At 38.1% G+C, this 27,132-nt stretch overlaps 1 protein-coding gene across 2 annotated transcripts in view; it reads right to left on the bottom strand.

Annotated features, from left to right (window-relative positions):
* Positions 1-27,132, bottom strand: part of NPAS3 (neuronal PAS domain protein 3) — a 591,794-nt gene that overhangs the window by 482,743 nt on the left and 81,919 nt on the right. The window lies entirely within an intron of this gene.

Below are 27,132 nucleotides of genomic sequence, written 5' to 3'. Positions count from 1 at the left end.
ACCAGCTCCAATTCAGTTCTGTTTCATTCCCCTCCTGTCAGAAAAAGAGTGATCAGGTATGCTTCTACTCAGAATACCCTGCAAAAAACTATACTCTGTATAGAGGTAGCTGAGCTTCCAGCTGAAACATCACAACAACAAAAAGAACTGATCTTTCCCTAAACCTCTCTTGTCTTTTCCCACACTTGGTTTTTAGTTCACCAAAAAAAAAAAAAAAATAGAGGAGAAGGAACACAATTATGTCCTTGCAAAATGAAGATGAGACAAAGAATTAGCCTCCTAAAGTCAAACAATTTTAGCATGCAACCAGAAACTGGATAAGACACTGTCCAGAATGCTGGTCTAAAGAAAAGCTTAAAATGTTAGAATAGCCCTTGTAAAAAAGCTGCCAAAATTTTAATTTGATTATAAGCTATGAGTGCAGAAAAAATAAGGAGGGAATGACAGGACATGGAGCATTCCACCACCACTGTATCTGATCCTGGTACCAAGCTACAAACGGGATGAAGTTTTAGATTTGTGCATCTATCGGGGGATAAAAACCATTTCCTGTGGGTAAAATTTGTGTCTCTGGAAATACTACATCTGATGCACATGATGTTCAGAGGCACTGCAAATTCTCTTCTGGAAGCTCACAGATAAAAACAGTTTCCTCAGAGAAAATGCACATCTCAGATTCTGCCCAAAATGAATGAGGGAATAAGGACAATTAGAAGAAGAAAAAAGCTTCAATTAGCATACAAATATCTTGGTAATTAGGCAGTAATAGCAAAGGAAATGCAGAAAAAATACATGACAGTTTAATGAGGAATTCTTAAAATGTTATATTTTGTAAGGTTTATCAAAGTGTGTATGTGACATTTTAATGAGGTTGTCCCAACATATATTATTTTTAAAGTTTGCTTGAGTATAGTGGGAATTCTTAATATCAAAGACTTGTGACCAAGATTTTGCATTTTGTTCATGGAAGAAGTCACAGTTTCAGCACATGCTCACTAAAATGCACCCTAATGTTTAATTTTTATTTTTCTTTTTTTTTACAATTTCTCCTATTTAAATCCATGCAATGTTGTTTTCATTTGCAAATATAAAGGGAAGAGAAAATGACACAAAGAGGAAGAGCTGTCCTTTGAAATGTGAGCTTAACCATAGGGGCTAAAATAACTTCTTTCTGCTAAGAGTCCCTCAGTACATGGTATTATGAATCAAGCACCTTATGAAATTACTCTGCAGACACCAATTACTTACACAGTACATAATGCATTTTTCTGCTAGGTAAAATTAAGTCTCAGCAATGAAACCACCATGCCCAACAATTTGCACAAGAAAAATGATAAGAGGATACATAAATTAGTGGAACAAACGAAAGCCTTATGCTCTGATTTCAGCCAAAACTTAAATCTTAGCAGAAGTTTAGTGGTCTCAGAACTGAAATCACCATACCCAACAATTTTTTGCAAGAGAAAAAGAAAAGAGCATACATAAATTGGTGGAACAAACGAAAGCCCTTTCTGCTACACTCTAATTTCAACCAGCTCTTAAGCCCTCGTGGAAATGAGTTTGGTGATTTCAGCTGAATTTCACAGTTAGCATCAGAAAACTAGTTTCAATTATTAGCTACAAATTCATTTGATTAAAAGCCCCTAATCTGGAGATGCTCAGGACTCTGCTAGCCTGTAAATTAAGTTAACATTTTCCTTCACCTCAAGACAGGAGGATTGCTCAGAGCTAGGATTCAATGCACCACGTGTTTTACAAAGATAAACAAGTGCCTTCTGTTACTTTAATACTTTAACCTTCACGAGCCACAAAGTATTCCTCTCAAAATATTTAAATATTGTTCTCTGATTGCTATTAGGCGTCCACCATACTTCAGGGGAGTCTGGAAAGCAGGAATAACTCTTTTTATCAGAGGTCTCTGTCAACGTGCCAGACAGAACCTGGGCCTAAAGTACCCCCTCTCCCCTCACCATATGAGCACACACAGTTAAGCACTGCCACTTTTATATAAATCTTGTGACTCTCCTCACCCAGCCTCATATTCAACTGAGCTAGAGGATATGTTTAAATGCAGCTGATAAACAAACTTAAGCTTCACAGAAGTATAGACTACAGGCATCTTCCATCAGCACCTTTACCCCACATTTGTTTGGTTTTTTTAAAAAGATACAGTAGAAAATTTTATTTTTACAAAAAATTTGCATTATTTGAAATTACGTACCTATAATTTATAGCAAAATGTTAGTAAAGCTGGTTTTTAGTCTTTCAGTTAGGTCCAAGAAAAAGCTGACATATGGAAGAGAGCTATAAACAGAGAAAAGATGCATCTTTGGTCATTGTGTTCTAGAATACCTTAAGAAGTGTCACTCAGGATTGGTGCTGGATGCTTGGCAATGCAGTGGAGGAATTAGATCTGTTATCATTCTTACTCCTTCTATATTTTTTAATCAGAGAAGGGAAACAAGCCATGAGAAATTAACACAGAATAAAAGCATTTGGAAAAATCCAGAACCCATTTGCACTGGCAGCCCCTTGGTTATTAATGCTTCAAGTGCCCATGAATACTTTTGGCCCTTGCCCTTGTCTGGTGCAACTGACTGATGGAATACTCACAACACAGAAAACAACTACAGAAAATGCAATATTTTCAATCTACTTCCCTGGCAACTTGCAAATCTTTGTGAAATCATACATCCACTGGATTGTATTGCTTGTAGAACAATACCAAAGATTTTTGAAGAGCATTAAGCAGCACAAACTTGGCCTATCAATAAAGTTAAACTGCAGCTGCTTTTAAAGTGGAGGCATTCACAATAGCTTTCTATTCATTTCAATACTCTGTATTACACTAGTATTCTGACTTTTTTCTCTGTGTGTGTGTTATTCATCTGGACAAGATCTCTTTTCACTGGGAATAACAGAAAGTATGGGATTTATTGCTATAATGAAGTTCTTTCAAATCTCTGTTTTCTCTCTCTAAAGGACAGGAGGATAGGCGTTCATCTCATCAGGCAGCTTATTAGGATTAGCACTGAGTAAGACACCACAGAATGTCAAGCCTATCAGTTACTAAACATGCATCATACAAACTTTGTCTTTGCGAGAACCTCTGCTCTGCATTTGTCATCCACCTGAATAATTAACAAGTACATGCTGCCTGCCAGCAGCTTAGGGAATTAATTTTCCCAGATTAAATGCAGATCACGTCTGCAAAAAACTCAGACCACACACATGCTGCACTACTACCTTTCAAACATTAGAAGCAAGGAAACAAGTTTTAGTATGGTCTCTGCTGAGTCTGACCTAAAACTTACTTATTATAGGTATACTTCATAATCATTATGAAGTGGTCAGAGAGGTTTTAACACCCAACTCATGCAACAAGCTAACAGGGAACTCTCTTTAGCTTGGCTTGAGAAGCTATTTATTTACATCTCCACTCTAGAGTTGCTTCACTGCTTAATGCTGTTCTATTCCCAAAATACTGAGACAGTCATAGGGAAATTCTAATGTCTGGAAACACTGAGGGTTTTTTGAACTTAGAGTATTTACTCTAGGCTCTTTAAAAATAGATTTAGAGATGACAACTGCAGCAGGCAATAACATGTATATTGATGCCAGGGACTAAAAACAAATGAGGTATCTCATACCTTATATTTTCTGTGATCTAAGTCAACACTTGCCCCAAAATCAGAGGCCTTGTAAAGATTGATTTCTATTTGAAATTATAACTATGACTGATTATTGAAAAATATGACTGAAAACATCCTTTTGGGCTACATTTAATGAAAATTGTTATTTTATATGATATAGGAGTATCCATAATGATCTTAGGAAACAGTGTTGTCTAAGTATTTAAGTGGACAAAGGCTTGAGATTTACAGTTTCCAAGACACCCTTTCTGAATGGCCATTCCTCATGTACTGAAGCACTCAATGTATTGTAAGCAGCAATATGATGTAGTTGGTACCATTTACCATGACTCTACCAGTTCAGTACATCATAACTACAACAATCCCAAAGTTAAAGATGTACACAAGAAAACATGCAATCATTGTTCTCAAACAAAAAAAGGACAGAAAATAAACCAAGTACACAGATTAACTTAACACACTACATTTCTTAGGATGTGAGTGTAATGGGTCAGCCTAAACAAAGGGGAAAAAACCCCATCAATAGCAAAGGTATGGCTTACCTACCTCTACCTTGCTCAAAGAGTCAAAGCCTCAGAGCCTGTCAGACTCTGCAAACTTCCTACGTACAGAACTCACAGGAAAGGTAACATGAGCCATGGCTATATGAAATGTGCAGGACTAGGACCTGCATCTTAAAGAAGAGTTTTACTTCAGTAAGGCAAACAGCATATTCCTGCTTTGACTCTTCTGTCCTGAGATGTAGAATTTCTCCAGAACACTGACAGTTCAAGACCTTCTGGGTGCATTAGTCTGGTCTCCAATTTGCCTTTCCTATTAGCTAAACTTCTGAAGAATCATTACCTGAGCACCATCTACCCCAACAGAGATACTAGTGCTACTAGTTCCTTTTGGCTAATTGCAATATTTCCACTACCTTCTCAAAAACTGGAACCACAGGGAAATTAACTGCACAATTATATTTGTAATACATACAGCAGTAACAGACAGCCACAGAACATGTGATTCCAATAAATACCAAAGGCAGTGATTAAAGATGGCTCTTCTTTTGCATTTAGTCTGACCTTGTACTGCTTGCTGCTCATGGGAATTAATGCACGAGTCCAATCTGAAAGTTATGAATGCAGAAAAGTCTATGTGCACATATATCTATATATTCCTTCAAAAACAAATAAATGAATAAAATAGCTAAAATAACTGAAAATTTAAAAAAAACAAAAGCCAAAACAACACCTGAATGCTACCACATAGGTTTTTTCCAATTTTAAGAGGTTTTATGATATACTACAAAAATTACCATCTACTTGTTATATAAAAGACTGCTACATTTTGAATCAACATCTCCAGAAATCTTTCTAGTCTCTTAAATTTGCTATCAACAAATAAAGTGATTGCTACTTCTGTGACCTACATTAAATACCACCAACTTAATGTGAACGAATTACCAGTTAATCATCAGAGTAAACAAGAATCTATCAAAAAATTGTATTGAAGTGCAGTAAATATTACATTGCTAAACATTACTGTAATCATCTACACAAAAATCATCGTTTTGTTCTTTATTCATTAATAATCACACTCTCAGACATAAATATTTTGCATAAAATTAACATAATACATGTATATTTCTTTTCACTTCTGACAAAAGTAATGATTTTTTGGTTTCTAATATTACAGCATCGACTTTATCCAGGGGAATGACTGAATGCAAAGACACAGTGCTGGGGTTTTTTCTAATTCATGTTCTCCATGTTTAATATTTTGCTACCGTTATTGAAATTTAAATTGAAAAGGCTTGCTATTGTCCACAGCAGAGACCTAGTTCTAACCACAGTATGCCTATCACTAGCAAACTAAAATTGAGGCCCTGCCCTTGGCCCTGGGGCTTAATCTCTGGGTAATGCTGGAAATGTTGTTCCATGCATGGATTAGCAAATTAAAAGAAGTTACAAACCTCTGCTGTGAGGTTGTAACTTGTCTAACTCCTGCAGTCCCCAGATCATCATCCACAGTTCCAGAACTAGGCTAGGCTGTTTTGAAAAGACATGGTAGGAAAAAGCAAATTGACAGAAAGATTTCTACAAACTACATGTGGGAACTATCCATGTCAAAACCCAAGGCCACCGAGGTAAATATGCACAAGCATTTAATTCAGAATTAATATATAATTCTGAAAACTACCAGAGTTCCTTTTGTCAAATGTAACTGGTTTTATTTCGTAAAAAAACCTGACAGAAACCCCTATGACTATCTACCAAGCCAGATATATGCCATTTTTTAGAAATGTAGCTAATAAAGATTGCTATAAAACAAATTAATCCATTTTTTTTGCTGCAAGTGTTGAAAAGTTGATTTTCACTTCAAGCTTTCTGTAATTTTGTTTACATCACAATGTTCTAGCAGAACATTCAAATTGGCTAGCATCTTATACTGCACAAAACACAAACTTTGTGGATGCTTTTATTAAAACTGTGATACTTCTTGATCTCAAAATAATTGCAGGTATAATAACTATTATTATTAGCCTATTACATGCAAATTTTCTCTTAAAACAATAATATATACTCCATTAAGAACTTTTTATTTTGCTAACTATTCTCAAGGGAATAAAAGTCCTCCAGCAACTTTCTAAACAAAGTTCTCTTCAAAGAAGCATGCATTACTATCTTAACAAATATTGAAAAGTCAAATAAGTGAATATTCGTCCATTCTCAATGAATATTTGAGGAGGTGAGGGTATTCAGGCAGCTTGATGTTATGCATCTGATTAATTTATTAGGGAAGATACAACATTATATAGGATCTTGCAATACTGACAATAAACCCTTTGTGTTTGTATATTAACAAAATTTAACATTTCAAGTAGAAAGGTGCCTAGCATGTTACTATTAGTTAATTCGCTGTCCAAATTTTCTGTGAAGGAGCTGCTGTATTTTAAGGAGAAATAAATACTTGCTTGAAATTTGTGAGAATCCTGACACGTGTCTGTCTCTGTTCTAAAGCAACTTCACCCAAGCACCAATTGCACTGGTCCCAGATCAAGTCTGAGGAACTCAAATGAAGCTGAACCACCACGATCTTGCCATTACCCTGAAACATCAAACACTGCAGGAAGCAAAGTGGATTTCAGCATAACTGGTGAAATACCCCAGCCACTCTGTTCCCATGACTTTTCTGGGATGCAACACCATCTCTGACTGCTGCTGTTATGTCCAGCAAACGTGAGTGTGACTGAAGGTACCTATAGCCTGATGGAAACATGCTCTTTCTCACAAGTGACATGGCCCCATGGCCCATGTACAAACAAGATTTCTTTTGTGTTTGGTGGGGACAGTAGTGATGAGGATCAGTAATGCCACAGGCTGGCTGCCCAGATGACTCTAAAGACAGAAGGAAAAGTCCTCCCTTTCCTGAGCAAAAAAAAAAAAAAAACAGACAGCACCTGCCACATAAGCTTCAGTAGCTAATCAAGACTATGCTCAAGACAGACACACAAGCCACTATGCACAGGAACTGTAAGAGGGGTTAAAGATGCTTGGCTATTTCTCCCAACAATTAAATTTTGAACACTGATTTTATGCAGTGATTATAATTACAAGTCTTTCACTGCCTCTGACAATAATCTAGCATATATTACTTTCCTCTTCCGGTACAAGGATCAGCAAAACAACTGGAGATTGGTGGCAAAATTACAGGCAGGAGAAAATTAAACCAGCATTATAACACAAAGTCTGGGGAAGCTAACTAAAGTAAAACATTTTCTGATGGTTTTGTTTGGTGTTTTTTTGTCCAGAACTTCCAGTTATAAATAAAGAACATCCTGCATTTCTCTGAATGCACCTTGTAAGCAATGATAGTGAGATCAAAACATAGACAGGTTTATAGTGTATTTACAAGCCAGACTTGACCTAATGAGTGCCAATGGTTTCTACATTCTGTTACTCGATTATGCTTCTTGTCTGACCTACACAAACTATTTGAGTGCAGAAGGCAAAGCCCCCAAGCTCCCTCCACCACTGTTTTTTTCTGCAGAGTTCCAGCAGGGTCCCAGTCTGCAAGCACTAAGATGCTGATTCTGCAGTTCTGTTGTCTTTCTCCAAGGGAGTTGACTAGGACCACCAACTCATTTCCCACAGGCCATCCAGGAGCCATCAGATGATAATGGGTTTTAGTTTCCACCCACCTGGGCTGCATTCAAACTAGTGACCTAAGGTGAAGGTCTCCACATCCCATTACCAAACCTTAAAGCCATTTCCTATCCCCATGCAGTAAGCTTTTCCCACAACATAAAGTCAAGAGACAGTAAAGAGCTGCCTATATCAGAAATCTGTTCTCAAGTACATGATCAGTCAAAGCCTTTTGATACAAGTGCAGTATTTCAGGTATTAAATTGGCTGAATATTTTTCAATCAATACTAAAAGCTCTGTGAAAGGAGAAAATAGATAAAGATTAAAACACAATATTATACCATAAAATCTGAAATTAAGTTTATATATCCCCTAAATTTAAATACGGTTATTAAGAGATATTAAAGGGAAGCATGGTCCTATTAGAAGAAAAACCATCAGCAGGAATTTGAAACTGTTAAAAGTGATTCCAACAACATCAGCATTATTATCAAGACATTAAAGTATATCTATTTTTAATAAATTAAAGACTGAGCTACACATAAATTACATGTTTAGCACTTAATGCTGTATTCACATACAGTGTATTTTCTGTTCACTAATGCTAGACATTTTAATACACAGTTTAAAATATTAGGAAGTGTAAATTATCTTGTGTTAAATATGCCAAGTACTTCAGAAGTGTTAATTAATGTATTATTAAAGCAGTTTTTAGGAGGAGTGAGAAGATATTTTAAGAACTACGAGTTTTGACTCAAGTAAATGCACATATATTTGCAACCAGTTTAACAATTTAATAAAAAGGATCTTGTACTAAATAATATATAAGGGCTTTTTGGGGCGGGGTTTTATGTTTTCTGGTTTTATTTGGTTTTCCTTAAATAAACATACCAAATACTTTGCTAGGTTAAAAAGACTTTCACTGTAACACTCAGCCTTGAATTCATCAGATAAAGATGAAAGTGAAGAATATTGCCACCAGTGTTTCTTACTTAACTCACTCAGTTATGCCTTTCAGCTTGGTATATTTTATATGAAGGATATCTTGTTAAAACAACTGTTGAAGGCAAGTCATGTCATATCAGCCACACACCATACCCTATGGGAGCTCAAATATTCCAAACTCTATGTTAATATAATCCTGCCACACAATTCTGCTACAGAAATACAGCAGGTTTTCAGTGACATGCAAGACTTCATAAGTACCACATTATCTGTATGTCTTCCAGAAATGAGGTAAAGCCTTCACAAGGATTATATTGAATCAATTTAGGAAGGTAAAAATTGTTAACAAGCACTACAATATAGCTTAGTAAGTGATTCTAATCTCTATTTATCAACTAACAAGGAAGCTGCACTTCTCAACGCAGTTCCCAGTACTGCAGGGCTGCTGTAGGACAGCAATATTCCCTGGCTCAGGAGACAAATGCAACTTCTCAATGAGGGTTTGCAGCTTTCTAATACAAGATTTACTGTGCATTACAGAATGTGCTTCCACCATTCTTTTTCAAAATGATTTTAAAAAATGCATGGCTTCTTGCCTAAATCTTTTGAGTGTGTTTTGCCCTGGTCACAAAGACTAAATACCATTGCTAGGACATCCAGAACCCCTTTTGGGATACTTCCTTCAGAGACAGACTAATACCTGTTGTAGGGTTTTGAACATCAGAAAAAGCTTTCACTGAAAAAGTAAACAAAACAGGGGACTACAGGTGACACAACAGAGCTATTGAGTACCAAAGTTGTCCACTCCCCCCATGAATGCACTGAGAATTCCCATGTTACAGAGAACAGAAAAGTGAAAACAGAAACTATCATGAGGATGCTTAACAATTTTAGTAAGCTAGTCAATTAGGAGTCCTTGCCAAGAAAGTCTAATTTTATTATTTGGGCTATACCCCAAATAATTTTTTTTCTTTTAAATTAAGAAAAAACACTGGGAAAAAAAAACCCCACAAACAAACCAAAAAACAGAACAAAACTTGACAAAGTTAATTCTCCTGTTTAACCAGGCCACTCTGCAGGCTGATATTCAACTCTTAGACTTTATTTTTCAAAATACTTTCTCTTTACTGATAGAAGCTGCAATAAAAATTTGTCTCAGCATCCAGCTGATGATTGACGGTGGGGCCAGAGAGACTGCAGGAGGCTTAAGCAAGGAAAAAGAGCCCTAGCTGTGCCAGAGTGATGAAGTAGAACAATGTTTTCACACAATAATACAATCACAGAATATGCTGAGTTGGAAGTGACTCGCAACAGTCATGAGTCCTGCACAGGACCATCCCAAGCATCACACCATGTGCTCAAGACTGCTGTTCTTGAACTCTTGAACACTTCTTGAACTCTTGGTGATGTGATCACTTTTCTGGGGAGCCTGTTCCACTGCCCAGCCCTGGGTGAAAAACCTTTTCCTAATATCCAGCTTAAACCTTCCTTGAAACAGCTTCAGGCCATTCCCTTGTGTCCTGTCACTGACGACAGAGATCAGTGCCTGCCCCTCCTCTTCCCCTCATGAGGAAGCTGTTGACTGAAATGAGGTCTCCCATCAGCCTCCTCCAGGCTGAACAGACCAAGTGATCTCAGTCGTCCCTCATACAGCTTCCCCCCAAGATCCTTCACTATCTTCATTGCCCCCCTTTGGACACTCTCCAATAGCTTATATCTTTATTTTGGGGCACCCAAAACTGCCCCAAGCACTCAAGGTGAGGCTGCCCCAGCTCAGAGCAGAGTGGGACAATCCCCTCCCCTTACCCTGCTGGCCATGCTGTGCCTGATACACCCCAGGACAGGGTTGGCCCTCCTGGCTGCCAGGGCACTGCTGGCTCAGATTCAGCTTTCTGTCAAGCAGAGCCCCCAGGTCCCTTTCCACACTGCTGCTTTCCAGCATCTCATTTCCCAATCTGTTCATACATCCAGGGTTGCCCCATCCCAGGTTGCTTATTTCCTCCAGTTGTGGCACACCATCCCATTGTTTTTCACTGGAGAGCCTGGTTTTTCCCCTTTCTTTCTTCCAAGCTAGTTTAAAACGAGCCACGCTAGCTCCTGTGCTAGAACTCCTTTTCCCCTCTGGGATAGGTGCATCTCATCAGATGTCAGCAGACCAGGTATTAAGTAGATCCTCCCATTGTCAACAAAACCCAAATTTTTCTGCTGACACCAACATGAGAGCCATCCACTGACCTGAGAGATCGATTCCTTATCAATATTATTCAGTGTTACTGGAAGAACCAATGAAATCCCTACCTGTGCTCCTGTTCCCTCTACCAATTGTCCCAGGGCCTGAAAGTCTCTTTTGATTGCCTTCTCTCTGCTATTTTGTCACTGCCAGGTGGAACTACCAATAATGGATAGTATTCAGGGGGCCTTACTAGCCTAGAGAGTTTTCCAGTAATATTTCTTATCAGAGCCACTGGGAGACAGCAGAATTCCCTGTGAGGTGGGTATGGTCTGCATATTGGACCCCCCATTCCCCTTAGAAGGCGTTTTTCTATTACAACTACCCTTCTTTTCTTGCTAACAGGAAGTCTTTTTGCTGGGTACAGAGGTAGTGTTGTTTTAGGAGGTCCCACCATCCCAAAAAGACCTTTCCCCACCTCATAAGTTGTCTGGCCTTCTGGTTCCAGAGCCTCACACCTGCTGTAAAAGCCACCAGTCCCACTTCTCAAATTCTGAGAAGGAGGAACCTTCTTCCTGGTACATGCAGTGACCTGCTTCCAGCCATCTCCTATAAGAGTCCCTTGGCTAAAGGTCCAGAACACCCTGCAGTGTTCTGAGCCCATCTGCTCCTCCACTCCAATGCAGGTTCAACACTCCTCAGACTGTAGCAGCTCTGAAAATAATTGGTCTCTCTGATTCTGTCATTCAAATCCTATGTAACCTCTTCACTTCTTCCTGAACCTTCACTTCTTCCTGCAGCTCCTTCACCTGGTGACAAAGCTCCTCCCTCACAGCACAGCTCCTGCAGAAGAACAGTTTGTCAGCCCCAGCCTCGTGAGGAGGCATCAGGCACTCCTAGCAACCTGTGACCTGGAGAACTACATCTACCATCAGCAGGTCTGGCTGGCTGGAGACATATACGGGCAGATAAAAGCACAGTCAGGACATGTTCCTGAGACCAAAGAACACTAATGATATAATAATAAGCAGAACACTAAAATGGATGTCTAAAAAGACAACATAAATAAAAAAAACCACAGAAGATTCCATCATCTTTTTTAAAATGTTTGAATGAAAAAGAAGCAATTCTACTGTCTAGATCTGACAACTCTATACATTTTCCAGTATACCATAGTATATCTAGGACAAAAATTCTGAAATCACAAAAATGCTGATTTCCCTGCCTTCGTATCTGATATTCCAAGTTTTAAATCAATCAAATATTCTGGTTTTAGATCATAAACTGATTTTAGTCACTAACCAGACAATGAAGTTTTATCAAAATCATGGTATAGTGAATCAAAAACCAGCCACAACCCTGCATCAGTAAACATAGGTAAGCTGAGTGTTTACACACAACAAATTATAGTCTTGGATCAAATTTGAATATTTTTACCATTAAAAACACCTACATTTTTTCTGTCCAGGGAAGAAAAATCTGCACTACATGAGGAAGCCTTTCCTCACCCAAAAGAACTCCAAAAAACCCCACAACAAAAACCTCAAAAACTCAGATAAGCCACAAAACAGTGTTTTACTTACTGTTATGGAATAGGCATTGAGGTGTTTTAACCAAGTGCTCCTCTGCTGTGTCCTGATTGACTCTGCAACTGAGAATGCAATTAGCTACTTGCATTGAGCAGTAAATTCTCTCCATAAGTGATTTCTAGATGGATATGAAACTCAGAGGCCTTGTTTTGTTTTCCAGAAATGTTACAACAGCAGCCAGTGCATCTTCAGTGTATCTGACCAACCTGTAAAATCTTAACTGTAAGCTGGCACACAAAATATCATTCATCTGATCCATAACACCCAGGCAGCCATGGAAGATTGCTTTCCACTCATCTGGGTATTGTGTTTGGGTTTCACATCCACAAGCTTTTAAGCCTCCTCTAGTCTGAGAAAATGGAACTATTTTCTTTTGTGATTTTGCTGGCACAATGACTAGGCATGGACCTTCCTGGTTCCCCCTCCACAACAGATTATTCTATTCCTGTAAGACAATGCCAGCCTTGTTCTCCAGCTGTCAGGAGCAGAAGCAAAGAGTGTGAGCCTCTGCAGTTTTGACCTCTTCCTTTCCAGTACACACCGAAGTTGAAGCAAAAGCTATACAGATTTTTCCATGTGTTCCAAAGTACCCTTTGCTTTCCTGGCACACAAGGCTGTGGGACAATACGCAGTTAAGTTTCCCCATCAGCCACAAGAATTGCTTGAGTGTCAAGCAGAACCCTTTGAGGGCCACAGGACTGTCCACACCTGCCTCTGTCCCCTCACCAACACAGTCAGCCACTGCCTGGGCTGTTCTTTTCAGCCACATTTCTTCTACTCCAGCTAACCAGGGACCCAGCCCCTGTACCTTGCACAAGCTTCGTTTGTCTCAGAAAGCATGTTACCCATTCAACCCTCTCAAGTCCAAGTCAGTGTCCCTGGCTTTACAGTTTTAAGAACTGGAATTAACAGATGCCCTTTTTTCTACCCTTCTGAGCACTCTTCGTATAGGCAAGTTATGGATCAAATAGGAATGATTTAACTTTTCTGTCACACATGTTCATGTGTCCCTGAATAAATATATATGTGCACAGCAGTGTGACAACCAAACTCACACATGTCTGCTGACAGAATTAGCTACAGTGCAAGCTACAGACTCAAACGGTGATCCACCCACATATCCAGACGGCACTCATCCTAAATACCTAGTTATTTACACTGAATTTCTAAACTGCAAACAGTCAACTGCCTTCCAGCACAAATATTCTTTGATGAACATGCTACATATATTTTGTACAGCCTTATTTTAACTGGGAAAATAAGGCTGTATTTTCCTTATTTTAGCTAGAAAAAGAGAGAGTTGGGAGAATAGGTAAAATGCTACCGTCCCAGATAAAGAGGATTTTATGCATCCAGGAATTAGTGACTATGCAAGACACAAGGCAAATAAGAGGCCAGTCTTATGGCAACTGAAATAGTAGCTGCTATTACCTTTAACTATCTACTAAAGACCTATTCATCTCAAGGAAGATAGATCTTATTGAATTTATATTAAAGCAAATCTTCCTCTGACAATTTGAAAAAAATTTCTGGAAAAGTCGACCAATTATTCTGGTAGGAACTAAAAAGTGTAAGTGTGACAGAGCTTTTCATTTTCAAAAAATATTACTGAGACAGAAAGCAGATTATTGGGGTTTAAGGACATAGAAGACTTTAAATGACAGAAAAAAAAAGAAAATTATTCAAGATATTCAGACTTTTTTCTTACTGTTCTTGAATGATGGTTGGTATGTGGTGAAAGGGGTTAAAAAAGGCTCAGAGAAAAACACACACTGCACATTAACAAAAATTGATATCACACAGCAGAACATGCTTTGAGAAAATTGTGTCATACATATACAAATCAAGGGTGTATTTTTCATCTGACTAGAACGAGGATAAAAAACCAGTATGATTTTCACATTCTAAATCTGCTTTCAGATACACCTCTGGAAAACCACTTGCCAAAAAAGATCTGTGAGCAATGGAATGACAGTTCGTTCTACTGCAATATTTTTTTTTACCAGTGTGGTGAAAAATTACAACTCTGACCTAAATTTTCATATGTTTATTGAGAGAATTGTTCACTACCATATAACAAACACTAACACCAGTATGTATGGTTTAACTGATATTTTTTTGGGTCCCCTGCATCTGAGACATAATTTAATTACGCTGAACAGTTCCTCAATTACCTTTCTCCTTCATTATATTTACCTGTTTTCTCCTGGCAGAAACTGTTTGCAGTGTCATCTGCAAGGCACACTGTGGTCTCCCAAACACCAGCCTCAAGCCAGGGGAAACACTGTTGGCTTGTACATTAAAACCACTACCAGGCACTGATCTACCCATCCAAGCACTCCCTAAAGCTCTATGGAGGGATGTCCCTGCCCCAATAAAGAATGCAGCCTTCTTTCTAGGGCTGGAGGTTAAGAAACAAGGAGTACAAGCAGTGGTAGAGGAAGCTATGGGGATTGCAATGAATATTTGGTAATCTAGGTTAGTGATGGGGAGAATTGCAGCATCAAAATATAAGCATGAAGGGGGGAAGGAAATAATTAATTCTGTTTTATAGTTACTATTCCATTTGGCCTAAAATAAAATAACTTTCTGTTCTTAATGTCATCTTGCTACCTTCATGCAATATGCAACACCGGTATCAATTCAAACTGTGTTTTTCATTCTAATGCAGATGTAAAATTTTGCTCAAACATCACAATAGGGGGCTGATATTTGCATACACCGGATTTGGCCATCCAAACTGGATTTAGTTTTTTGTCAATCAAAAAATACCTACACAGAGTCATCAAAGCAAGTCAAAATACAGCCATAAATATTGTATTGTGGGTACAAATGGGAGACACTATAACCATCAGCAAGCATGTACTTACTAACTTTAAGACTTACAAACTAGTCTTAGATAAGAACATGGGAAAAGTTAAAACAATACTAATTTAAAAGAAGCTACACACCAAAATGAATTTTATTATATTTCACCAAATCACCAATATCCTATCAAATATGTTTGATAAGATAAAGAGCTAAGTCTTACCTTTACAGCAGCTGTACTTGGAACATGCAGAGCGCATCAACCCTCAGAGTAGAGGAGCTCTTCTAAAGCCCTACTTCCCCTCTGAAGAGCCTGACATGGAACAGCATTTTCTGCTACACTCCAGCTTATTGCAAACACCCCAACAGCACATGGATAGAGTGTTCATCAGCATTCAGGAGTGAGACCACACACATCAGGACTGTGGTGCTCTCCAGCAGCAAGCAAAAAAAAACAACAAAACTCCCACGTGCAACCATGAACATATTGCTGCTGTGCCACCAAGTCCCCATACAGATATTTGCAGGGTCTGTTTGGCCAGTGCTAACTATCCTCTGAAAAGCACTCAGCTCAGAGTGCTCTACGAGCCTGGAAACTCAGAGAAGGTCACAACCTCCTTAAACTGTTCCTGAGAAAAACAGGACTAACTCTAATAAAAGCCAATGCATTGAAGAGTCAACCAATTCCCGTATAAAAACTCTCTAAATATCTATGCAACATGATATTTGATCCCCCTTCTTATGAAGTCTTAAAAGATTCTAAGAGCAGAGTCGTCTGTCCATCCGTCCCCCCCACCCCGAAATTAAGGCAGACAATATATCCCTTAGTTTCAACCTAAAATAGATTGTGTCTGGTGTAAACTAGGGGGAAGAATGAATAGTTCATTGCTTGGAGTAGTTTTATTCTTGTGAAATAGGTATTGCTGCAGGAATGCGTCAAAATATCTGAGCGAGAGAAACTGAAAAATTTGGAGTGCAGAAAATTCAGAAAAGCTAATGTGATTTTCTACCTTTTGGAACGCATTTCATTCCATTAGTGATAATATCAACAATTAGATTTCAGTTTAACCTTCAAAATGCAAGCTAGACCTGGAGCAGTTGATTAGCTCTTCTTTTGACATCACACAAATTATTTTTTTTATAACTTTCAAATGCACTTAGTGAGGAGGTGAGGTAAAAATAAGCCAACATCAACAATGAAAAAATCCCTATCTAATGAAGTTGCCTTAACCTGTTTAGTAAACTTAAGAGCTTTTGCTTATTACACAGTACCACAATCCCATAAGATACAAATCTACCAGCTGTGAACTTCACTGCCATTCAGTAGTACTCCTTTATGGATGATTATCTGATTCCATGCCTTTTCCAGCAATTTCAATGCCACAGCCACCACTGATGCTGATGCATGGTCTGGATACATGCCTGGTGCTCCCCAGAGGGACATGAATCAGAACTGTCTCGGTCACGCTGGGTCCAGCATGTAACACAACCATCACCAGTAATCAAGCAGCACTGCAGCAGCTCTAAAAGCTGCTGCCCCAGGAAGCAAGAAGGCCTCCTGCTAGGATAACCATAAAATGCTCCCTTACCACCAGATCTAGGTGTTGCCCAAAGCACACAGTGAGGCTTTGTGCCTGACTAGATTCTGATCGCCAGGCTTTTCGCTGCAATATTGGGCGAGAGATTTTGAGGGGCTGAAAAAGATCAGAACACATTTGGAAAGTTTTTGTTTACATCATTTGATTTCAAGGCAGAGGAGATCAACCATGTCAGGTTTAGCACCGTCACAATCAGGGAAATCACACCATCAGCAGGATTCTATGGAGACCAAAACTGAAATAAGTAAAATATGTCAAATAAGTCAAGCAACTCAGAAGATTAGGTTTCTCACCCTTACTGCATGTCTACAACAAGAATATCTGAAATGAAAAAAAATTTAATTATATTATGAAAAATAGGATTGATTTTTAAATGCAGTACAGCTCTTGAGTCTCTTTATCCCAATGATTATTCACTACAGAGTCAAGGAGCAACTAATGTCCCTTCAAATTCTACAATAGGAGTCTTATTTTGTTGAGCTCTGAAATCAAGAATAGTGAATTACTAAAATCAGATGAGCTTGGCATTAGGAGCATTTTGCCAATAGAGCAATCTTGGTACACCACTGTGGCAAAGCACTAAGCATGTAATCAGCTATATCAGCAAAGATCAGCTTTAGACTCATACAGGAAAGTCATCACTTTTTTAGCAAAACAAGCAATATCAGTAAAAGAACAGTTTTGCAAGTAAAATAGTATATGTGTAGAGGTTTCTGCTGATGGATCTTTGTCCAAGTGGGATACTACATCACTGAGATAGCTCCAATTGATCAAGCTATACCAAAATATACTATAGACTTGGCTTTTATTCTGCGCTTCCTCTTAGTTCAGTATTTCCCTCTGTACCTACTAAATAACAAAACCCATTCAACCTGCCAAGTTAGCAAAATATGAATGCCCCTTTTAGTATACCATCTAGCTCAAAATGTAGAGCACAGCAGCATTCTTGATGCAAAGAAAATACTGCTAGACAAAGCAATGATACAGGCTATACCAAAGCAAGTTACAACTAATCCATTGATCAGTACTGGTCACTGTTACACAGGTGACAGGCTGCCTAGTGTACAGCCCAGTGCAGAGAGTGTCTGCAACCCTGTGATGCTTCCAGGCAGTCCCAGGACTACCAGGCTACCAAACTCATTGCACCCTGCAGTTTGACTGGTTACACAAAGCCTTTTACAGCCTGAAAATCTTTGTGCTCTCTCCCTGTGCCTGGACCATCTATATGTTCCTCATTGAGAATTGCCAGTGGAGAGCACTCCCAGAAATGACAGATTTTCTACAGAGGAAAGGGGAGTTGCACAACAGCCCCTCTCTTCCAGCCATGTGAAGCAGGTTGTACAGTGGCTTACATGAAAGGATATTCAGAAAGGGACCGTGACACAGACAGCAGCCTCTCCTAAGACAGTAATCATCTTAGAGGTATCAAAGGTAACAACCATAATTAATCAAGTCCAGTGCAGTCGTGAGGCTTGCAGGACTACTGCCCCAGGCAGTAAATGAGTCACTGGAATTTAGCAAGAGGGTGAGAAACTGTACAGAACCCTTCTAGGCAAGGAGAAAATTGATCAACGTATTGAAATTCAGCAGCCCGAGACCTGCACAAAGATGTGTACAGATCCTGGCTGTGAGTCAGCTGTGGAGGAAGCACACTGCAGTGTCACAGCTAGCTATGGACAGCTACATGAAATTAATTCATTCAACTGCTGCTCCATTCCCCACAGTCCATTTAGCTGACTTTTGTGCAGAGGTAGGGGAATTTCACCTTTTATATAGATGCAGCTGGAAAGACTACACGCAAATTATTCCCAGTACACAACACATATTCAGTGTAGCCTGATTAAATGGTACATGATACAGCATCTTAAACTACTCTGCATCACAGTCTGTAATCTCAAAGATGGCACAGACCCAACCTTGCTTGTGAAACCATAAAACAAAGTTCAGTGCAACTATAACAGGCAAAGGTATCTCCTTCCATGGGTCTCCTGTTGCTCAACACGCAGAAAATTTGAAGTGTGACAGACTGTGTCTTTCCTTCTTCTTGACCAATTTTTTTTTTGGGATCCATGAGAAATTTAATCCCTATTTGCCAGAAATAAAGGGCAAGTCTTAATTATGTAATTTTTAGTTCATATGGTACAGTGGTTTTCCTGTTATTTGTTGTTTTGGGGTTGGGATTTTTTTTCTTACCTTTTTAGAACAATAATAGAGTATCACTTCATAACTAAAACAATTAAAAATTCTCACCTTCCTATTGCACTTAGGTAGAAGTATGCTTTATGTTTCATTGCCTTTTTCCTTAAAATTATTGAATTCTCTTTCTTTTCAAAAGTGTGTGTTCTATGTGTGTGCATATATGTACATGTGCACATGAGTGTGAACAGGGAACTTTTAAGACCACAAACACCTGACAAATATCTGTACAACAACAAAAGTAAAATTTTACAGAATGCAATACAAGTCTTGTTTTCTGTATAGCAGTTTGACACAATGCAGACTTTGTTAAATATTCACATGTTTTAACTGGAGTACTACTTGTCTTAAAGGGAAAGCAAATCAGTATTAAATACTTGGAACTGACTGGAGGTATCACTATCATAATGGAATTTTAGCATGTTTATGATAACAGCTTCTTTATAAATAAGTTCAAGTTCAGCAATATGGCTCTAACTGGATGTGAAATGAGAGCTGTGTCACTTTTGCATCATAAAACCTTATGCCAGGTAGAAGAATTCATTGATTGCAAAAAAACAATTTAGCCTTAAGATTAGGCAAGATATAGCACTGTGAAAAGCTTCTAAGTAGCCAAATAAATTTAAAAACCCCAATATTTAGAACATGATTTTGAGGTCCCCAATTTGGGAGGTGGAAGAAAAATGAGTAACGAAATGTTAATGAAAGGTTCATTTTTTAGTAAACTCTGCACTTTTTTTTTCAATAGAGCCTTATGCTTGCTAATTTCATCATTTAATCTTCTATTCATCTGAAAAACACATGTAGTTCTAAATAAAAGCACCATTTGGAAAAGAAATTTAAAATAATTAATTAAGGAAAGAAACTAATATGAAATATTTCAGTGTTTCCAAAAACTACCTATTCACTCTTCCTTTTAGATAAACACAGCAACTAAATCTGCTAACTATTTGCAAATAATTTAGCTTTGTTTCCAGAAACAGCTTTCAAAAAACAACCAAAAAAAAAAAAAAGGGAATTCACTAGTAGCCATCACTACAAATGCACAAATTTTCAAAGGAGAATTGTCTCTGTGTTTCAACAACATCACTATGCGAAACAAGCCTCACAGTACTTGAAAGAAGGCTGCAGCCATCTCACACTGCTGCAAGTGAAGAGTGTGCTCATGACTCACTGCCCCTGCCTGGTTGCAACTCATCAGTGCCGGCAGCCCTAATCTGCTCCCAGACATTATGACCAGCAGCTCTGATATATGGATTAGATCTACCCCAAGTACTCCGTGCAGGGAAAGAACTCCATGAGCCCTTTATTCCCTAGGGAGTACCTGTGCAGGAGAATAAATCAGTGATATGAAAGAAAACATGAAATCCTTCCCAGTAAAATTTGCAGATGACACAAAAGATAATAAAATGGTAAATACCGGGGAGTTGTCAGTTCCACAGATTGCATGGCAGCCTGGGCTCACCTGAATAAGATGTGTTTTAACACAGCTGAGCACAAAGCTGTCTATCTCATAACTAAGAGCACACATTCCAAACAAAGACAATATAATATGCTACAATGAGGCACATGGATGATGGTGGATAACCAAATTAATATTAGCCTACAGTGCAATACCCTGGCTAGAGCAGTGAAAAAAAATCCTTTGATGTACAAGGAAGTAAACACGGAGTAGCAATAGGAAAGGATTATATAAATCACTACCAATGTTGAGATGAGAATCTTTCTGTTTCAAATGGCATGTAACAACATGGTTCTAGTTTATATCTGTGATCCCCAAGCATTCCCACAGGAACAACTAAAGGGCTATACTAGTATTCCAACTTGGAAGCCTTAATCAGCTACAAGATGTGTTCAAAATTCTGGAAAACTTGCCTTGCTAAAAATGGGAAACCCATGTCTAAGAGAAGGATAAACGATTACTGGTTTACTGTCTACAGATATTTAAAAGGAGAGGTGGGAGGAAATGAGGAGTATCATGAATATTAAAGGAGAACTTTTCAGCTTCTCAGTGCTGGATTTTGCATGCTTCTGCTACATAAAATTAAAAATATTCAGAGAGAAAATAAGGTAACAATACTTAACAAATAGTAAGTACTGTTCATCTAAAGAGAAGCAGGATTTTCTTTCATCTGAAGTTTTTATAATCAGCATTTTTCTTCTAAAAAGAAGTAGAAGTTTCAAGACTACATCAGTATCTTATATTGTTGTTTAAGGCAGATGAAGACAAAAAGTTAGAGTTCTATCATTCAAAAGCATACTTAAAATGCCCCAGGACAGCTTTGTTACCACAACTCCTTCCACTTATTTGAGCTTCACAGCAGGTATTTAGCTAGCTCCTTATATTTGTGGGACAAATATTTCCCAAGTTATGCAATGCTCATTTAAGCTGTTAGTAAGCCAAATGAACTTCTCACTCCTTTCCCAGTTCATATTTTGGATATACTTGGTATTAATGCTTCTGTATTTGTGCAAAGCAGCAAGTTACTGAAGGAGCATGGGAGAAGTGAAACCTTGCTGAATACACAGAATAGCTCAGTCACAGATAATTTGAATTGATCTTCCCATTTCTGAAACCAGTAATATGACTTCTGGAAAAAAAAAAAAAAGCACTGCAAAACCACACCATAAAAAAACCCCATGAAACAAACAACAGGAAAAGACCCCTTCTGAAATGAGAAAGAAGTGCAACAGCAATTTCAGTACAATATCAAAAAACCTGTCTTAACAGGGAATTATCAAACTATGACGAATATCATATTGAAAGGGAGTGGTTACAGGACCTAAAGACCCAGACAGCTTAATGAAGGTAATTGCCTGATTCATTAATTGAACAATACCAAATTCACTTCAGAATTTGACTCAGAATATATATTACAATTTGATTCTGCAAAGCTTAAGTGAATCTTCAAAATTTGTATTGAGCTATAGACTGAGCAGCATTTTGTAAACCTAAGTATGATCCTATTCTTTTCAGTGGAAGAAAATTTTCAGGTAACACGTATGCATCACATCTACTCCCTATTCAGGCTACATCCCAATCATCTCAAAGTAAAACTTTAAACAGTGCAACATCTAACTGCATCATAATCAAAAAATGACAAAATTTCTGTTACTAAAAAATGGTAATTTTTGAGTGCTGTTCTCCCAAATGCTCCAATCAGCCAAGGATTAGAGGGTCAACTTAATACTAGCCAGTGATCATTAATCATTCTAAAGTACCACAGCTAATCTCATTTCTTACCCAGAGAAAGCCCACTCATGTCTTATGTGTAAGGGAGATGTTAGCTTATTTTTGAGTGTTTTAAATTTGGTTAATGACACCTTCTTCCACAAGAGACATCCAGAACACCTCAGAACAGAGAGCCCACAAATATGCTCAATGCTACACAAAGGTAAGAGCAAACACAGGCAGTGGTAACAGGGATAAAGTTTTTCCAGGCAGCCTCACACTGAGGCTGTAAGGATCAGTTGACTCATGTTAAAAGCCTATCACATCAGTATAGCAGTGGCTTCTCTGCCTTCTGCTGATAGGGAATGAGTTGGGTTGTAAGCTTTCAATATTTTCGAAGAGGTCAAATTTATGAAGAGGAGATATCTAGAATCTTCTTCAAATACACCTATTAAATTCACATTGTGAGAAGTAAAATCAAGCTGTGAAATGATGGAACATTGCTGCAAAGTGAAATCTACTGTGAAAGAAGATGTGGACTCTCCTTCCTCTTTCACTAGAGCAGAGCAAACTAAATAGCAGCTTCTTCAGTTGTTCTCTCAAGTGAACCCCTAAACATGGGATCCTGAAGCCATTGCTGGAAAAAAATACTCATTCACCCTACAGCATTAGCCTGAATGACAGTCCTGTTGTCTTACACATTATATGTTTTTTCTGGAGCTAAAATAATTGTTTAAGACTAGTGTATATTTTCTTTAGCTATACAGCATCAGATGAGTCGGAATATACAAACAAAAATTCTGAAAATACTTATATCTTTCTAAGGCAATTTATGTGCAGCACCCACCTAAGAAACAAGAGAAAAACAGCAACTGCTCAAGCATTATCAGCCTTTCTGTGTTGCTTAAATGACTATACTGACCTAAACCAGCAGGCCTAGCTGCAAGGGGCCAGCTGGGGGTTCTAACCCACTTGGATAGAGACACAACTCTCCATCTGGAACCACTAGCTCCTCTACTGCAGGGTTTTTACAGCTGTATCCACCTTAAGGTGGACACTGATGGTGGGCACTGCAGACCACTTCAAGTACCCATCTTCCCATGCTCTGCAGCTGGTTGAATTCCCTCACAGGAAACCCCAGGAGAGCCTGTTAAAAGGTCTACATTCTCATTTGTGTTGACTAGTATGGCCATTAGATTTCTTATGTATGCAAACCAACCCTGATTTTGTTATATCTGTTATATCAGTCTGATAAATATATAAATGCCTTTGGAGACTGAATGGAATAGCTTAGGCCTGCACTTCCTTTTCTCATTTGCAGAAATATTTATGGATTTGATTCAACATGGAGTCTGACAGGAGCTTACTTTGGTCTATTAAGTTTGGATGTTTTGAGCATTTACAGGCTCAGGATGAACATTTGTATGCAATCAAGCTACACATTCCAGGACAGGTTGCTCCCCTAAAGTGAAATCACTGAGCCTTCTTTCTGTGTTCATTTCACTAACTTGCTGAGAAGTAATAAGAGCTAATAAGTCCATAGCTGTATTTGTGGGATTTAATGAACTAGGTGTTTTCCTTACATATTTATTCATGCTCTTGATTTCAGAAGAGACAGCTTACTGAAGAACTTTTCCTTGTTCTCTATGCTCCTGAAGAGAGACATGACCTTTAAGTCTGCTTAATATGGACAGGGCAAAGTAAGGTAGAGATGATTTTTCCACCCTTGCTTGGTAGATAACACACAACAGCCACCCAGGTGATACCCTGAAGGGTCATTTTTGAAGTGGCTTCCAGGCTGAGAACAAAAAATCCCTGAGATATCCTCTGCTTGTACTCAACAGGTCCCCTGCAGACAAGCAAAACAGCTCATTTTTGACATGCCAGTATTCTTTGTAATTTAGCAACAAATAAAATGAGAGCATGGGCAAGTAGCTCTGCTTTGTTCACTGTTTGACACTCCATAAAGGTGAGGAAGAGTGCAAACCAGGGTTGTCTGAGCAAGCAGAAGAAAGACTTTTCAATCTGGGCAGAGAGAAAAGCCTTGGCAGTTTGGTTATAGCAAAGTAGTTAGAACTGAACAAGAAATATCTTTTTTTGTTGTCAGTTTTGTTTGACATCACAAAAGGAGAGCCTGGGCATACCTTGCTACAGCTGGGATGACTGGAAAAGAAAAAGAGAAATATTCAGGAGTTGATGGACAGCTGTATTCCAGGCCAGTAACTGATAGGCCTCTGATTTTACCTCCCTAGCTTGAGACAAGTCCCTATCCCTTGTGAACACAGAAATTATTTGTACTGATTTTAAAGCTTACTTTAGATCTTTTTAAAGAGCAGATTAACATGTTTAGTGACCTAAAAAACCCACGGGCCCATGGCAACCAAGGTGGGGGACAATAAAGGAGGGGAGGAATCTGTCATCTTTTGCCACCATCTTTTGAAATTTTATGTTCCACTCTATTCCAAGTGAGGGATCCAGCACCAGCTGTGACACTCAGTTGCAAGAATATCATAAAGAGTCTAGAAAAATCTGTATAAATTACATACCATTTTTGCCCATTTCATATATATATTAGCTAGCATAACCATTAGTCCAGCTTCTCCAGGAAAAACCCTATCTGCAATTTTTCTTAATAGCACTAGAATGTATTTACGAATCCATGCTCTTAAGAACTTTTTAAGAACTTTTCAGTATTTATTGGCACTAAAATTTGTTTATAAATGTTACTTCCCCAAATGTTTTCTGAAAAGTATTTTTGGCATAGAAGGTAATGGTATGATCCATTGAAATTTTTACACAAAGGATCAGAATATCTTAATTTCAACAGCTAAGTAGCTTCACACAAAATACTTTAGCAGGTACATGCTTAAGCATAAGTCCAAAGTAGGTTCTCTGCAAAACACTTCTTTTCATTTTAAAATTACTAGAGGGAAAAAAAAGTCAAGCTCCAAAATTCATGATTCTCTCTACTGTCCTGGTCTGTCTGGCCAGCCCTTAAAATTCCCTTAGCTTTCAGAATAAAGCAGTTTGCTGCTTTGTGCCCCGTCGAAAAAGGAGTCACACAGCCATTTCTGTTAACAGCTAGTGGCATTTTTACACCCATTCTTCCTTTCCCAACCTAATCAAGGGAGAGACTGAGGTTCTGAGATGCACGTGAACATCTAGCACCAAATATTCACATGTCTTTAAACACTAAAGGGTGCCAAAGTGTTACAAAAATAGCGTGATTTTTTTTGTCTTGATTAGTGAGCAGTTTTCAGAAACTTTTTGTAGCATTTTTGGAAATAAATTACTATGGTAATAAATTACCAAAAACATCCATTGGGAAGAAGAGAGAAAGAATGCCTGAGAGACTTTAAGCAGCGTGGAAGAAGAACCAAGAGAAAATTTCACTAATCAAAAAGGACTCTATGTCTTCTCCAGAAAGATCTAGCTGTTAGCTTCCCAAAATAATCCGTGTTTTTTATAAGCAAGGTGAACTGGGTTATACTACTTCACAATTCACATTTCAGGAATGACAAAACATAGCAAAATCAACACTGTTTCACAGCCAGTCTGATTTTTGCATTATGCCAATTTTTATTTGCAATTGCATGGGAGCATCAATTATTTCATTTTGTGGGCAGCACAGCTAGCTGGTTTTAAGTATACTGACTATAAATTATATCTAATTAAAAAAACCAAAATCAAGATGATCAACTGTACTGCAGCATTCAGAGTGAAGCCATCACCGTATTTAACACTCGTGACAAACTGTGCCAAGTTTTCTTATTTCCACAAAGTTTCAAAATCTTGAAGTTGTTCTAAAAACTGATATAAATATTGCACAACAAATCTGTTTCATACGTTTAAATAAATGAATATATTTTTATGCTTACTGAACTTACAAGAGAAGCAAAAATACTGAAATTAAGTTCTGTGGTGACATTTAAAATCATACTAGATGCAGACTGCTTCAGTTACTGTGGGCACTGCCATTATTTAGAGATAAAAGAGAAAAGCCACAAAAAAGTCAAAAAGTTCAGAAAGTATTTATGTCTATGTATATCAGGAATAAGTCATATCTCACACCAAAAGTAGCCATTCACAAGAAAGAAAGCCAAGCAAGAGGTCAGATTTTCATTTTGGCTCACCAAGTTACACTGATGCTGTAATTATTTTGATAAATCTAGATTTCTCCTTTCCTCTCACTTCTGTAAACCAAAATGATAGTCTTCATTTACATCGAAGTAACAGCATTTACTGATGTGGTTGTACCTATTACTAAGAGAAAAGATTCAGGAAACAAGCAGCAGGTTATAGAATCAAAAGAGGGAATGAGAGAATGTGATCTAAAAACCGTAATGAGTATGATTGCCCTTGCCAAAGATGCATTTTGTTTTAATGCAAAGTACAGCTAATCTTTAGAATAAGGAAAATGAAATGCTACACAGAGGGTGATAATGGTAACACTGGTATACAAAACAGGAATATAGTTGGAGCATGAAAAGTAAACACTAAGTGACAGAATGCAGTTTCAAAATCCAGCGAGACAACAGAGAATTCATAATGCATTCGCAATATATTAATACAAAATCATCTGCAACACACCTGTCAAATATATACTCTTCAATTCTATGTTGAAATGGATAATTAAATCCTTGTTGCAGTAAAATAGAAACTTCACTGCTTGCAGAACCAACAGAAGTCAAGCCCTTTGCATTTGCCTGCCCAGAGCAATAGCATTTTTGTCAGAAGCACCAGTAATGATCTTGAGTTACGCACAAAAGCGGGCTCTGTTAGGGCAACGGACAAAGGCAAATGACTGCAAAGAAAGAGGACTCAACTTCAATTTAACTGTCCTGTAAGGTACATACTAATTAGCTGCAAAGCT

The sequence above is a fragment of the Serinus canaria genome, chromosome 5, assembly GCF_022539315.1.
Source record: "Serinus canaria isolate serCan28SL12 chromosome 5, serCan2020, whole genome shotgun sequence".
Classification (NCBI taxonomy): Eukaryota; Metazoa; Chordata; class Aves; order Passeriformes; family Fringillidae; genus Serinus; species Serinus canaria.
Note: the sequence above shows the minus strand (reverse complement) of the source record. Positions and strands in the feature narration are given on the sequence as shown.